At 43.9% G+C, this 13,600-nt stretch overlaps 1 protein-coding gene across 10 annotated transcripts in view; it reads left to right on the top strand.

Annotated features, from left to right (window-relative positions):
- LYN (LYN proto-oncogene, Src family tyrosine kinase) overlaps window positions 1-13,600 on the top strand; it is a 108,046-nt gene that overhangs the window by 37,887 nt on the left and 56,559 nt on the right. The window contains exon 1 of one of the 10 annotated variants that reach the window (XM_085022348.1): window positions 1,248-1,564. The exons of 8 other annotated variants lie outside the window; for them this stretch is intronic. The gene's annotated coding sequence lies outside the window, so the exon portion shown is untranslated. Of the gene's footprint in view, window positions 1-1,247; window positions 1,565-13,600 lie in introns of those variants that run through there. One more of the 10 variants, XM_021089359.2, reaches the window with a different exon arrangement.

Raw genomic sequence — 13,600 nt, 5'->3', positions numbered from 1 at the left:
GAAACGTCAGTACAGAGAGGTGGGCAGGGAGGGTGAATGAGGGAACAGGCCAGTCGTGAAGCTCGGCTCCGTGTATACGGATGTGTTCATTCATTCATTCATAAGTAGTAGAAGGCAGTCTGGAGGATTTGGGATGTAAGGTGACATGATGACATGGTAATTCACCAACCTGAGCAAAGAGGAGGGAACAGCCTGATGCCACAGAGACCGGCTAGGAGATGACCACACCCGCTCAGAAGAGTTACACCTAACATGGACCTTTGAGTGATGGACAGTCCGAAGGGAGACTAATGGGGAGAAACTCTCAGACTACACTCTTTATCTGGTCCATGCCTTTCCCTAAGCCTAAAAAACCCAGCACGGTTTTCCTGTGAGAATGATGGGGGTGGATGGAGAGCTGATTCCAGAGAATAAAATGTGATATGGGCGTCACGGAGGTGACAGGTGTTTTGAGCCTGGGTGATGGGGACGGGGAGAAAAATGAGATATTTCCACTAAGGAAAATGGAAATTCAGCAGAGTATCCATCATGCTGTACAACTGATTTAAGATTTTTCCGAATATGATGGGGTGGGGGGGGGCATCTTCTACAGTCTCAGGACTTCTGAGAACCGGTGGTTTCTCCTTAAGGCAGGGTGGGCAGTGAGGTTGGTAATGGGGAAGGGATAGGAGTGGGTTCCCGAGGCCAGAGACCCGCCTCTCCCCACCCCCACCCCGAATGCACCTGCCGTCTCTCTGCCTCCCTGTGCCAGCTGACAGCACCCACCTGCCCTGCCCCGTCCTGCTGCCTGCTGCTGCTCACTTTTTAAAGCTACAGGCTCACAAGTCCCCACACCCTCTTGGTTCACAGCTCTCTGGGCTTCTCAGTCTTTTTTTTTTTTTTTTTTCATGGCAATTTCAGAGCAAAAGAAGCACCAAAGAATTCTATTGACTGGGCAGTTAGGTCCAGACCACTGCATATGTATTTGTTATAACAACTTAGTACCATTTGAAAAAAATCATACACATATACTGAAAGCAAAAAAACAATATTTTTAGGTTATTTTCAAATGAATAGGAGTATGTGCCCCTGGGGTGTGTGTACCTGTGTCACACACTCTTGGGATTGTACTTGGCCCCCCGGTGTCCCCGCTTTCTGTTCCATGTGTCTCTCTTCACGTGATGGTTGCTTTTTATCGTAGCAACCACAGAAAACCCACTTTCACACAGATGTGAGGTTGCTGAAAGGAACGCAGCACAATCTAATACAGGAACCGAGCTGCCTTGGTCTAGCAGCGCTCACAGTGTCTGGCAGAGGTCTTTGCATTTTCCCCAGACGCCCCCGTGGGCTCGCTGTGGCCCCCCTGGGTACCTCAGGACCCCGTTTGGGAACTGTGATGTGGGGCTGGTCTCTGCCATCTCCTTTTCCTCTCCTCTCGCTTGTGACACTTCTTGGCCACATCTATTTTAAGAAAGTAACTTTGGACCCAGCCCTGGCCTCCAGCTTCCCCTTTTTCACTTTTAAACTCCTGGTGTGAGTTTGAAGCAAGCCGTCTGCCCCATCTGTGTATCTTACACTACGCTTGGTAAGTCACGGCTTTGTCTCCAAGCTCTGTCTGAAGAATGGTTTCCAGTCTCACTCTTCCTCCTTCTCTCGTGTCCAAAGTCTTGGCCCTGTGATCCCTGGTCTTCCGGGTTAGAGTTATTGCCTGGCTTTTAACCATCACACGTTACCAGAGTTTGGTGCGGGGGTGGGGGGGGGTGGCCACAGGCCATGGGAAAGAAGGGCGTTCTGTACCTGTCCCTGGACTACACTAAACTCCAGCACAGCCCCGTGGGGATGAATGTGGTGCCCGCTCCCCTGAGGAGACTGAGGCTGACCCGGTTGCCAAGGCAGCAGGACAGAAACAGCATCTCTGGGGCAACTTGCCTCCCAATTCCGGCCACCCTGGGTGGGTGGCTGAGGAGCAGGTATAAATAAGTGGCTCACTGTGTTTGATTTTTAATTCAACACCTATATTTTCATAAAAGTAAAACAGTGCAGCTTGATGTAGACGTTTTGGCCATGGAGAGGGAGAAAAATACAAACTGACCGACCCTAGGCATATGAAAGTGCTTTTATTTTATTGTTGATGTATTTTTTTTTTTCAATTTTTAAAAATTCGTGTCTATTGTTGTGGTAAACAAGTGTTTTTAATTTGTAATTAGAAAGCCCATGACATGTAATAACGCTGTACGGATCGCCCCCTTTGTGGTTTAATTTGATTTGAATATTCCTTTCCAAACTTGTTTTCTACCTATGTAATCGTAATGTAGATAAAAATTTTATGGAGTTCCCGTCGTGGCGCAGTGGTTAACGAATCCTACTAGGAACCATGAGGTTGCAGGTTCGGTCCCTGCCCTTGCTCAGTGGGTTAAGGATCTGGCGTTGCCGTGAGCTGTGGTGTAGGTTGCAGACGCGGCTCGGATCCCGCGTTGCTGTGGCTCTGGTGTAGGCCGGTGGCTACAGCTCCGATTCAGCCCCTAGCCTGGGAACCTCCATATGCTGTGGGAGCGGCCCAAGAAATAGCAACAACAACAAAAAAAGAGAGAGACAAAAGACAAAAAAAAAAAAAAAAATTATCTTGCTTTGTTAAAAAATTGCATTATAAACATTTTTTATTTAGTCACAGAGTTCTTTTAGCTATCCTTAAAAAGTAATTCTTATCCCTTTCAAGGTGACGCTTGTGCATAATTTAAAAACCAGAAGAACTAAAAAGCTTTAACGTAAAACCCCAGATGCCTGCCCTATCTTCCCTAACATCCTCATCCAGTTTTACTCACCAGATCCAACACTTTCTTATTCTCAATTTCAACGGCTCTACGGTAGCCTCTTGAATGGTACCATAGAGTTTATGTACCTGCCACCTGTCCTATTTTTCCGTAATTGACTTACTGGACTCTTGGTTGATAGCAGTGATTCTGCAGGGTTAATAACTTCCGATAAAGTCCAGTCTGCTATGCAAATATGTGTGTGTCCTCGGGGCCACGTTACCAGACGCCCTTTGCCTTGTCTTTTTTCTGTCTCATTCAGTGGTATCTTTCACTTATCGTAAATGGCTATAGGCATATTGTTTGGAAGACGACTTTCTTAGTAAACATTAATAGAACTTGTACCCCTCACCAGTTAATTTACCAAGCCAAAGTCGTAGAAGTTGGGGAATTCAGCCAAGAAAGTGGGATGAACTTTGATTCCATTTTACATCCCAATTATTAAGGCAGAGCAGGCGGCAGCCTGCCCATGGTACCTGTAAGGAAGATTGGATGCTGAGAAGGAATTCATTATGTGATGGGTGCAGCTTTGCTCAGCAGACGTATTTTAGGGCAATAGTCTTTTCCAAACGGAGGATATGTTTTTCTGAAATACTGACTCAAAACCAGTGGCTCCATGCTGCTTCTGTCCCAATATGCGTTTTAAAAATTAATAAAATGAATAAATCTTATGTTTTAGGGCAGGTTTAGGTTTACAGAAACACTGAGTGGAAAGTACAGAGGTTTTTCCGTATAGCGTTCCCCACCCCCTCGGTTTCCCCTAATTATTATCATCTCTCCCAGTGGGGTACGTCGGTTACAATTGATGAGCTGCTATTAATACATTAGTATGAACGAAAGTATGCTGTTTCCATTGGGATCCTTCTGTTCTACATTCTGTGAGGTTTGACAAATGCATAAGCCATTTGCCCACCGTTAACTGTGTCATACAGAGTAATTCAGTCCCCTCAAAATCCCCTTTGCTCCACCCGGTCAGCCCTTCTTCTCTCCTAACAGAGGGCAACCACTGACCTTCAGCTGTTTCCATACTTTTGCTTTTTCCAGAACGTCATGGAGTTGGAATCAACTATGTATGAAGCTTTTTCAGATTAGCTTCTTTCATTTTACAATATGCATTTAAACTTCCTCCAAGTCTTTTTATGGCTTGGCGGCTCATTTCTTCTTATTGATAAATAATATTCTGTTGTCTGGAAGGACCACAGTTTGTCCCTCCGGTCACCTGAAGGATGTTCTCGTTGCTTCCAAGTTTTGAAAATTGTGAACAAGGCTGTTCTAAACATCCATGTGCAGATTTCGGTGGGAGCTTAAGTTTTCCATTTTTTCTGGGTAAATGCCAAGGAGTGGAATTACTGAATCATAAGTTAAGAGTCCCTTTAGTTTTGTAAGAAACTGCCAAGCCATTTTCCAAAGCGGCTGCACCATTTTTCATTCCTCCAGCAGTGGATGAAAATTCCTCTTCTTATTCCACCTCCTCCCCAGGGTTGGGTGGTGTCAGTGTTGGATTTTTGTCACTGTAATAGGTATGTGGTGGTTTGTCATCATTTTAATCTGCAGTTCCCCCAGGACATAGGATGGGGACATTGTCAATCGGCTTATTTGCCATCTCTGGGTCTTCCTTGGTGACGTGTCTGTTCCCATCTTATACTTGATTTTTGATTGGGTTGTTTGGTTTTATATTATTGATTGTTATGAGTTCTTTGTTTATTTTGGGTACCGGCCCTTTACTTGTGTCTTGAAAATATTTTCTCCTGGTCTGCGGCTTGTCTTTTAATTTTCTTAACAGTGTCTTTCGCAGAGCAGAAGTTTTTAATTTCCAGGAAGTCCCCCATTTATCAATTTTTTTCTTTCATGGATCATGCTTTTGGTTTTATATCTAAAAAGTCAACACCAAACCCAAGGATATCTAGAGTGTCTCCTATGTTATCTTCTAGGATTCTGCAGTTTTGCGTTTTACATTTAGTTCTGTTATGCATTTTGAGTTAACTTTTGTAAAAGATGTAAGATCTGGGTCTAGATTAATTTTTCTTTTTGCATGCGGATGTCCAGTTTTTCCAGCATCACTCGTTGAAAAGACTGTCATTTCACCGTTGGATGGCCCTTGCTCCTTTGCGAAAGATCAATTGACTGTACCTCTGGTCTCTCTATTCTGTTTCTTATACTTTTCGAAGAGTTTGTTACCTGCAGTGAAAATAAAACCTATTAGTAACTAATCTTGGTTTGACCTCTTTGAGTCTTAGTTTCTTCTCAAGAGGGGGTGGATAGAATAGATCATTTTTAATGGTCCTTTCAGTTTTATCTCCTGCGATTAGTCTGTACTGTATTTAAGTATAGAGTCAGGGTGATGATCTTCTCATAGAAAGTTTCTGGAATTAGTCTCACGAACACCAAGGCTGTGTGTGTGTCTTTGTGAGTCTGTGTCAGTGTGTGTATGAGCAGAGTGACAGACGTCTTTTGGTCAAGATTTCTGGCTATGCTCTTTACATTTTATAATGCAGTAGTCGCCCTATCTTTCACTGAGGACTAACAAAGCTCATTGTTCTGCCCCAATCTATAAAAGAAAATAGCAGTGCTTAAGGTCATTACTAGTAATTGAAACGTCAGATTTCCTACTGAGCAGCTTTCATCAGAGGACGTTTGGCAATGTCTGGAGACATTTTTGTGGTCATACCCGGCACTGCAGAGGGGGAGGGGAGGGAGGGGGTGTTGCTTGTATCTTGTGGGTAGAAGCCCAAAATGCTGTGACTACCCTACCATGAGCTGGAGAGACCCCACAGCAAATGAGTTCTTGACTCACAATGTCAGTAGTGCTGAGGCTGAGGCAACTCCTGTTGGAGAGAAGCAGATTTCTGTATATCCACAGGCATGTTTTCCTCTTTGCTTCAGCCTCTAAAAACTTTGGGAGATTTGTGGTCTGAATCTAACAATTGTGCAGAGACTTTTGGTAAGATGTAATCTTCAGTTTCTTTTAGGCGTCTTGGGCTTAATTTCACTTTTTCTCAACTTCATAATAATTTCTGTTTTGTTACATTCTGTTTATATAAGCCTGGCTTAACTCTTAAAGTAGACGTTAAATATACTATTTGATGTATTTTTCAAGATAGGTGGCTGGATCATTGATCATAAAAATCCAAAGCTAGAAACAAAGTTGATGTTTCATCCATCCATTGCTTATATGCACATAATTCATATTCTGTTTTTTGGGGGCAGGGAATCTGCATTTTATTTTAAAGTTTTATTACAGTATAGTTTGGCTTACAAAGTTGTGTTAGTTTCAGGTGTACAGTAAAGTGAATCAGTTATACATATAAATATATCCATTCTTTCTTCCCACATAGGTCATTACAAACTATTGAGTAGATTTCCCTGAGAGATACAGTAGGGGCTTGTTAACCACCTGTTTTATACCGTCTTATGCATGTTAATTCCACCCTCCCAATTCCTCCCCACCCCCCCAGACTCTGCTTTGAATTTCCTCTTCTGGTCCTTTAACGACACATTTCCCTGTGACATCTAAGTTTCCATGAGCTCATCTTGTTTTCATAGTGTTCCCTTTTATTGTTAAGAGAAACAAAACCAAAAAAACCCCTCTGGTTTCAGCAATCCCCCGTGTCTTCCTCTGGGTGAAATGGCTCAACTCAGAGTTATGCAAATGAGGATCATAGCTGTGCACATTGATCCCAGGAACGTCACCCGTATCTTGGGTGCATTTGCTGTCATGAGAAGGTCTGGACCCCGCCATCCCCCTCACACCTCAGCTGCGCGCCACACATCGGCCTTAGGCGCTCCTTCTCTGCCCCTGGCCTCATTCCCGTCTTGGATCTTGGTGCAGCTCCCACTTCGCTGGAGTCGAAGAGAAGCCAGCTTGTGGGTGTCAGTTGAACTTGCCTCTTGTGTTCACGTGGGGACCGAGTGTTTGTTACCTCCCCAGACAGCCTGCAGCCCCTCTCCAACCCCCACCCCATCCCTCCAGAGCTGAGTGCATCTTCTGGGCACAGCCCTTCTCCTGACGTCTGATGATGAAATCATCATGGTAGACCCTCAGTTCCTAGAAATCTTAGCAAAAAGGACCACTCCTGCCGCATCCTCCCCTGACGCTACAACCGCAGGTTATCAGGGTTTGAAGGGCCTTGGGTGATGGGTTCAGATTCTCTTTTTTTAAAATTTTCATCCATTTTTGTACAAGCTTACATGTGTGTGTGTATACTACATATATATATACTGTAGCATATGTAGTATAAATATGTATATTTATATGCATATGCAGTATATATATGAAGACACGTTGCAAATGTGTGTGTACACACACACACACACAGAGATATATAATTTATGGCTTCTAAAATTTTAGAATAAGGGAAATTAAACACATGATCTAAGGTCCTTCAGACTCCGGGGGGGCGGGTGTGTGTGTGTGTGTGTGTGTGTGAAAACCAAAAATGCCTGCAGACCCATCATCAGTAAAAGAATGCTGTGATATTTTAGGATATTCCTTCCTAAGCTTTTTCCTACCCATTTTTATCTTTTCCCCTCACAAAAATAGTATCATGCTCTATGTATTATTTTTTAACTTAAATATATTGTGACTATCTTTTTATGTCAATAAACATACATGTACAGTGTTTTAACGACTGCTGGTATTCTTTCCTATTGAGGTATCATGTTCTAGATCATTTGTATAAAAGCCAATCGCCTGAGGGCCAATTTGTTGAATTTATCAAATGTTCTGATTTACCAGAAGATTTATTTCTTAACTACTTGAATATTATTTTGATTTTTAAAGGAAACTTTGTGCATTTTTAATGTTCTCTTTCTAGTTCTTCAAATGGCCTATCAACTTTGCAGGTCCTGCAATTAAAAAATTAAAATTTGAGGAGTTCTTGCTGTGGGGCAATGGGTTAAGAGCCTGACTGCTCAGGTGACTGTGGAGGTGTGAGTTCGATCCCCAGCCTGGAGCAGCGCGTTAAAGGATCTAGCATTGCCACAGCTGCAGCTCGGATTCAATCCTTGTCCCAGGAACTTCCATAAGCCATAGGTTCGGCCATAATATAAAATTTAAAATTTTTTTAAAATTAAAATTTTAGTATAGGTTTACATTTAAATTTAGAAGCATCAGAAAGAAATTGGAAGTGATCAAACTTTCCCAAAACCTACAGGATGCTAAAACTCTGGATTCTAAGGAGAAATTAGGCAGTGTTGATCTGTCAGCTATTTGCAAAATCACTTGACCTGAGAGGATAGAACAGTCCTGAGATGTGAAACAGAAGAGGGGGTATGCAGAGGAACTTCTAGAAAGAAGCAGAAGCCTTGAGGCTCAAATATAACAAAAAACATGTCACCAGGGTCAAAGAATTTTTAGAAATTAGCTTAAAATCCTAAAAAAGTAAGGATAAAGTTAAGAAACAAAAGAGGAATACTACAGAAACAACCACTTAACCTTCTTACACTTGTAACCATCTTACACTTAAGCTACTAATTACTATTTTAAAAATTATATCCATAAATATTTTAATCTTTAAATGATGAAGAATCCTGTTTTCAGCATAAAGTTAATACCATTATTAATCATAAAGGAGTCCCCTTGTGACACAGTAGGTTAAAGATCTGGCGTTGTCACTGCAGTGGTTCCAGTCGCTACTGTGGTGTGGGTTCGATCCCTGGCCCAGGAACTTCCACATGCCTTGGGTGAGGCCCCCCCCCCAAAAAAAAAACCCTCATAAGAATGACCTGGAGGATGGTGTTGGAGGGACCTTGTAAGTGATCTTTGAACCCAGCTCAGCTTCCATTTGAAACTCAAGGTCTCTGGAGTTTGGGGTCATCATCACCCATCTCCATGTCCTTGGGGCCTCCTTTCTCTTCCTAGGCTCCCACCTCAGAAAACTCTTGCAGATGAGCTCACTCCAAGGTCAGGCACAGGCCTTCTGTGGATGGACGTGCAGCTTCAAGGCCAAGGGCCACTTTTCGGGGACCTTCGATCACCAGCACCGGTCCATCTCTGGGGCCGTCATCCTTGTTGGTGCAGTGCCAGCCACACGGTGGGCAATTCCGCGCGCTTCTCTTTTTTCGCACACTCCATCTGTCTTCTGCCCCAGAGATATTTCTTCTCACCCTGGGATGACCACTTGATGTTGGAAGGTCAGATCGAGAAGTGCAAGGACCGGAGAAAGACCTTCCCATGAGCCTCTGGATGAGCAGTTCACTTGTTGCTGGGAAAACACAATGCAAATTTACACACTCAGCTTGCGACATTGTGGGGCAGCGAAGAAAAAAAAAAGGATATTTAGTTTCTTTTCTGCTGCCCGGCTAAAGGCAGAAAATGCATCAGTCATCATTAAAAACAGAGCATGGTACCAACACAGTTCCTTTTGTAGCAATGAATTTAGGTTCTCAGGGGTTAAATTCTAGTAACTTTGTTTTCCCTGCTAGGATCTAGAATTGAGGTCCCATTGTGGCTCAGTGATAACAAATCCAACTAGTATCCATGAGGATGCAGGTTCAATCCTTGGCCTTGCTCAGTGGGTTAAGGATGCAGCATTGCCATGAGCTGCAGTGTAGGTTGCAGATACAGCTCAGATCCCGAGTGCTGTGGCTGTGGCGCAGGTCGGCAGCTGCAGTTCCCTTTCCACTCTTAGCCTGGGAACTTCCATATGCCACAAGTGTGGCCCTAAAAAGAAAAAAAAAAAAAGGATCTAGGATTGTGTGAAAAAGCTGTTAAAACATGGACTCACATTTTATAGGGGAAGTGACATCCAATTTCCTGTTTTTGATTTCTTTAAGCACTCAGAATTTGAGAAATTGGTGATTTTAAAATCTTTGGGTGGCCAAGAGGGAAGTGAATTTGTATAGACTCCAGGTTGAAATAGATATGATAGAGTATTTTTTAAACTTGTGAAACTCAGGAAGAAAAACAAAACATTACCCCAAATGCATGCTATACATATCCCAAGTCAGAACCCCTCTCATTGTGCAATATCGCCCCCTCTTCCTTAATGACAGAGCAATGCACACATTTACAGTCAGGGCATCATGTTGTACAAGCGGACAGTGGAGTGATATGACACTTAAGGCACCTTGCCCCAAAGAGGGGAAGAGAGACAGAGAAAATGACTGTTTACACGGTGCAGGTGGCCCAGGACATCCTGAGGCCGACATGGGAGGGGTGCTTCTGCTGCTCCCCTCTTTGAAGTAAAGTGGGATTTCCTTGTGCTTCTCATCATGGGATTGTTTCTCTTCCAATCTGGAGGGAAAGCTGGCATTTGGATGGCATTTATTTATGCATTTCACCAACCTGTATATAGATCTTACTGGGTGCTGTTTTAAGTATACCGCTAAGCACTTTACAAATATTAACTGACTTCACTCATCTCATCCCCATCACAACCTAGCGAGCTCAATGAAGTTATCTCCAGTGTTCAGAAGGAAACTGAAGCACAGATAAATTAGGCAACTTGCCCAATATCACACAGTTAATCATTGAGACACCCAGGCTTTGAGTTTAATGACCCAACTCCACAGTGTTCACTCTAAAATATTTTGCAAATTGTGGTGTCTTCCCCAGGAATCTTTAAGAGAAAATTTCTGCATAGGATCTTGTACCTACAAGTGGACTTTAGAACGTAACCAAGACGGTGATAGGTGTCCTTTAAGACATTTTTTTCTGTACACATTAAATATATATATATATTTCAATCAGTAATGATTGGTGGTCAAGAACATCAAATTACACACATCTCTCTTTTTAACCCATCTTATTCTCATAGTGTGTCAGTTCAGCTTAATTTAATGAAACCTCCACTGTTGATGGGCATCTGGGGTGTATCTGCCTGTAATAATCTAAGTATGAACATTCTTGTGCCGGGTACAAGTGTGTCTGAAAAACAAATCCTCACCATAAAAACAGACAACCCCCCCAAGTATGTGAAGTGATGGATATGTTAACTGTTTTGAGGTAATCATTTCACAATATCTACGTAGATCAAATCACCCCATTGTACACCCTACACTTACCCAATGTTATATGTCACTTATATCTCAGTGAGACTGGAGAAGAAAAAAAAAAGAAGAACACATCTCCAGAAGTGGAATTTCAGGTGGATAGCTCTTTCTTGGCTGAGCAGGTGGTTAACTGTGGGACATTACCCGGTCTTACCAGATGATAAACAAGAAGTCTTTTTTTTTCTTTTTTTGCCATTTCTTTGGCTGCATATGGAGGTTCCAAGGCTGGGGGTTGAATTGGAGCTGTTGCTGCCAGCCTACACCAGAGCCACAGCAACATGGGATCCGAGCCATGCCTGCGACCTACACCACAGCTCACGGCAACGCCGGATCCTTAACCCACTGAGCAAGGCCAGGAATTGAACCCACAACCTCGTGGTTCCTGGTCGGATTCTTTAACAACTGAGTCTGTTTAGGTTTTTCTTTTTTGAAGGAATTTAGCATTCTCCTGCTGTTAAATGAGGATGAGGTGTTGCTAACCAGTATTTGTCCCAGGGTGGAAAAGCCACTCACCTCCTTTTCTGGATGTGTTGGCGGATGTCTCCTTGTGATAGAGGGTTTCTCAGCTGTCTGTCTCATTAGACTATCTAGCTGAGCTTATGTCATGAGCATCCCAGGGGTATATTTGCCTGTCAGACCCTCAGGTATTACTGTGATTAACCCAGAGTCTCTGCATGTAAAATGTGCCTTCATTTAGTGTTCATAAAAAAAAAAAAAAAAAAGACATTGCCACACACATCGTCAACAGCACTCTTAAGTCAAACTCATCGTAAGAAACTTTAGGATTCTTAGGCCGAGGCTTCCCTTTCTGGGGAGAACAGGTCAGCTTCCTCTTTTCTGGTGAAAGCCCTGTGACACAGGCTGCCCTCCGACCCTTCCTGCCAGGAAGCCACTTGGGCAAATCTACTACCCATCAGGTTCCACTTTTCTTTCTCTGCTTTTCCCTGCCCTTAGTTTTCTGTTTCCAGCTTCTTAATTAATGTTATTATTATTATTATTATTTTTGTAAAAAGCATTTTGAATCCTTCTGAGAAAGAAGCAGGCTATAAAAACAATCTCTGTAGCATCATTAATTAAAAAAAAAAAAAAACAACAACCTACAAGTTTCAAAATAGCCATTCTTTGGCCAAAGGGGAAAAAATGCGCAGGCTTTAGGCCAAAGCTGTGTGAGTCCACCCTTCACTAGTGCTGTGACTTTGAGCCAGTTCACCTCATGCCTCAGTTTACACCTCTGTAATGTGGGGTTAATAATACCTGGGTCTTGGAGTTCCTTTGAGGATTAAATGAGATGCTCAGAAAATTACAGATGCTTAATTGAAAAATACTAAGGTGTGAGTCATGGTAAAGCACAGCTCCTATCAGTCGAAATCGTCGAAATCATGTAACTGTTCTGTTTTTTTTGGGGTGCATTGTGTTTTGTGCTTTTCTGATACCTTTGCACAGCTAAAGAATTGAGGACCTGGTGTGAGCTGGTGGTGTTTATCCCATGCTACAAGGGGAGTGCTCTTTGAGCTTTTTTGCTGAAGTGTTTGCACACAGTGCCCCAAATTCAAAGCTCAGTGCCAGGGCAGAGAGAGGCCACTAACTCCATGGGGAGCCCTGTCCTGCTGCTTTCCTCTAGAGGAAAACAGGACATACACCTGGTTTTCAGTTATCCATGGTGATGGGGGACGGGAAATGATGAAATAGGCATAAAAAAATGATCATCTGCAGATTTTACCATCCCTCCCACATCCACCTGCTTTTCATTTTCATTCTCTGTCTTCCTTCCCATGGCTGCTGCCCCTGAACCATCTCCATCACCCTTCACAGGTCTGGCTCAATGACTCCCCTCCATATAACACCTGCCAAGTGCTCTTCTAACCTCATCTGCTGCCTTCACACACGCATGTGTGCATGCACTACATGGGTTCCTAATATTTGGGGAAAAACTGTTTTTGCATAAATTGTTCATACTATCTTCTTATTTTCTCCCCTTCCAACTTTTTATTTTGAAAATTTCAAATGTATAGGAAAAAGAAAGACTATCCTTACCCAGATGCACTAATTTCTTACTGTTTTGCCACATTCGTCTCTACTCTCCATCTCCCCCTCCCTTTTCCTTTTGGGTGGAGGTGTTGAAAGTTGCACACTCCCAGAGCCCCCATCCCTAATCCGCCTCGCCTGCATCTCCTCAAATGTGGACATTCTCCCGCATGACCGCGGTGCCTTCATCACGCCTATAACACACACAAGGTCCAGGATCCTGTCTACACATATTCGGATTCCCCCAGTGATCCAGCCACGTCCTCCTCCCACCCACGCCCATTCATTCAGGGCAGCAGCCGAGCGCACAGTCCTTGCATTCTTGTCGTGAGCACTCCCAGAGCATCTGCTCTCTGTCGGCACTGGTGGAGGTGCTGGGAACATTACAGGGAAGAAGCAGGCTTGGGGCTGGCCCTTCCGCTATGGTCCACCTGGGGAGCTGACCTTAAATAAACCCACACGTAACGGAATGTCGGTCCTAATAAGAAACACGAGAGTGAAGCGTGAAAAGTGGGCAGAGGGGAGCTTGGTGAAGATCTGTCTGGGGAGGTAACATTTGTGTCCAGATCTGAAAAAAGACAGAGCTGGAAAGGGATAGAGAGCGCGCGCGAGGGCCCGGGAAAAAAAGGGGCTGTCCCAAGCCGGTGCGCGTGCGTCTGGCCCGGGGAGCGCGCAGACCTGACCCGCGTGCGTCGTGGGCGGGGGAGCGCGCAGGCCGGGCGCGCGCGTGCGTCCTGAGGACCCTCGGGGCTCCTCCCCTGGGAGCTCAGGGTGCCTTCCAGGGTCCGTACCGG

The sequence above is a fragment of the Sus scrofa genome, chromosome 4 (genome assembly GCF_054392235.1).
Source record: "Sus scrofa isolate SSC_HxYL_T2T_F1_AM1 chromosome 4, Sscrofa_HxYL_maternal_Yorkshire_Landrace_v2.0, whole genome shotgun sequence".
Lineage (NCBI taxonomy): Eukaryota > Metazoa > Chordata > Mammalia > Artiodactyla > Suidae > Sus > Sus scrofa.
The sequence above is the reverse complement of the archived record's forward strand: the minus strand, read 5'-3'. Positions and strand labels throughout refer to the sequence as shown.